Here is a 3,109-nt window from a genome sequence, read left to right on the forward strand (position 1 = left end):
CTTTACTCCAAAATCTCTTGTCCCTTAACTCCTTATATTGTCCCTAAAAGTAATCTCCTTTTTCATTTTCTTCCATAGCTGGTATAAAACACATAATTCATTATATGTGACTTTGGGCTTTCCAAATTTCAGTTTCCATGGGGATAACAATATCCCTCAGAATTGTTTTAAGAACCGAATGAGCTAATATATTTGAAGTGTTTAGCTCAACACATAGTAAGCATTCAATAAATGGTAGCTATTTTGGTGATAACCAAATTTCTATTTTCAGCCCCTCGTTGAAGGTGGCCTTTTGGCCATTTTCAACCACAGCCATTCAGTTCATTCATTCAGATATTTATTGAGTGCCTATTATATGTTAGACACCATGCTAGGCATTGATTACAGCAGCAAACAAAACAAACATCATCTTTGCTCTCATGGAGAAAAAGAAAATAGGCAAGTAATTGTGTATTTACGAATTTACAGATAGCTGCTATGTTTCATAGGCAACTTAAATTTCACATATCCAAAATTAACATCATCTTGTCTCCAAACCAGATCTTCAGACACCAACATCCATTCCATCAAACAATTGAAAAAGCAAAAGTTATCTCAGCTTCTTGACCTCCACTGAGATGCCCTACCTCCTGATCTTCCCTACCCAAACCTGGTACTGCCAACATCAGGCACCAAAGCCCAAAAACAAAATCTTGGAAATAAGAGAAATAAGATTACAGCTGGAATATACAAAGTTACCTTGTAAAAAATTTTTTTAAAGTTTCTGAAACTGGAAGTTAGACTGAAAATATTATTCAAAGGATGTGCTGATGGAAGACCAAGCAACCTTCATCATCAATCCCCTAGCAATTTTCCCATCTCCAGCCTCACCTCTCTCCAATCTACCCTTCACACAGCTGTCGGAATCATCTTTCTAGTAAGCATATCTAAAAACATTATTCTCCCCATTTAAAATCTTTTAGCGACTTTATTGTCCTAACTCTGAAGTCCTTAGCATTAAAATCTCTTGGACCTGCCTTCCCTGCATTCTCCAATCCAATCTTTTACTTTGTCCCTGTTGAACTCTAAGGTCTGGCCATGCCAGACCACCTGCTCTTTTCCAATGCTTGTTTCCCCTGTGTGGAAGCCCCCACTTGCCCTACAGCTTATGTCACTGCTGGCTGCTCATCATGCAAGACTGAGTTCAGTGTCATCAACTCCAAGGGACCATTACTGAATATCTGAGTAGGTCTGCCCTCTATCCTTCATGTCACTACTGTGCCCTGCACATGCTTCTATTGTGCCATCTTAAAACTCAGTTGTACTTGTGTTTATGACTTCAAGGTCCCTGGCGGCAGGCACTTATTTTTATTCATATTTGTCACTCCGGTGCTGGTCACTTAAGAAAACTTAATAAAAACTTATTGAATAAATGATCTGAAATGAATGTCCAGATTCTTAGTTTTACTTTCAGCTTCCTTTCCTTTCCTAATCAGTTCCCCAAATGGCCCCTCACTGGCACATTTTTGTTTTGTTTTGTTTTTTGTTTTTTACCCTCTGTTTTATTTTTTTTTCCAACTTGATCTTTTTTTTTTTTGGTATCATTAATATACAATCACATGAGCAACATTTTGGTTACTAGATTCCCCCCATTATCAAGTCCCCACCACATATCCCATTACAGTCACTGTCCATCAGCGTAGTAAGATGCTAGAGTCACTACTTGTCTTCTCTGTGCTATACTGCCTTCACCGTGCACCCCCCCTCTGTTATGTGTGCTAATCGTAATGCCTCACTGGCACATTTTTATTATACTCTGCATCTCAGCCTTTCTTTCTGATATGCTCTTTTCCTTTTTTTTTAAAGAAACTCTTTGCTAATTTAATAGGAAACTGCAATAACTTCTCTTGGTTGATCGTCTCTCCTATTTCTTTCTTATCCAGAATTGAGAGGTCCATTCAATTTTTGGTTATGTCCATTTTCCCTCAACTATTTATATCGCAATGGTAATCCTTTGAGCCCTAAGAGCACAATTTCATAACCCGAACACAATTCCCATACACACTCACATCTATGGGCAACACTTGCCAAGCAGCGGTTTGTATCCTATTCTATAGCTACCATTTTGGAGTTTTTGGAAGATTAAGATACATGTTCTGACCTGAAATGGGAAGGGGCAAGGGTTGTGTGCTAATGGAAATCATCACTATCCGTGTCGCAGGAATCTCAAGCTTGGATGGTCAGGGATCCTGGCTCAGAACCGCAATTTAAGAACTCTTATTTAGAATAATGTCTGACTAGCATGTAGACATACATCGCCAGTCCTTGGCCCAGGCCACCTGGGGACACCACTCCATAGATTTGCCATTCAAATGGCAGCATCGGTTTCATCATCAGTAAAATTGAGATACTGATAGATAGAATTTGTCTCTGAGGGTTATTTTGACATCAGTAAAATTGAGATACTGATAGATAGAATTTGTCTCTGAGGGTTATTTTGAGGACTGAAAGTTAATACAGAACTTTGAACCATGCATGGATATAGTAAGTGAAGTGTAATACTTATTTTTATCAGGTCATTTAATGAAAATCTCCCTACAAAATACCGAATCAAAACTTATTATGCAGTCCTATTTTTTTTCTCAGTATTATGTAACACATTTTACAGATTTCCACTTCCCACGCTCCGCCTGCCAACGACAAACCGCAGTAACAAAACCCGGTCGTCTCCTTCAGGCTCCCTCCGCTCTCTAGACCTGCCATTTTTCTGTCTCTCATACCAGTGCACCTTTAACTCGGGAAACTCGACTATTTGTTTACTTCTAGTCTACGCGTCTAGCTGAGTTTAACAGGATCCAGCGGCGCCGGGGAGGAGGGAAGGGGAAAGGGAAAGACCGGTCGGTGGAGGCCGCACCCGGCCCTGCCGCGTCCCCCTCGGACTGAAGTGACCACACGTCCCCGCCCACGTCCCCCGCAGACCGAAAACTGAAGTGACCACACGTCCCCGCCCACGTCCCCCGCAGACCGCGGGGCAGGGGGCAGCGGCCGGAAGGGCGGCCGGCAGGGGGTGGAGACATAACGGGAAGGCGGGCGGCCAACCGGAAGCGGCGCTCCGTGCGGGGAGGGCGGA

The sequence above is a fragment of the Manis pentadactyla genome, chromosome 6 (genome assembly GCF_030020395.1).
Source record: "Manis pentadactyla isolate mManPen7 chromosome 6, mManPen7.hap1, whole genome shotgun sequence".
Taxonomy (NCBI): Eukaryota; Metazoa; Chordata; class Mammalia; order Pholidota; family Manidae; genus Manis; species Manis pentadactyla.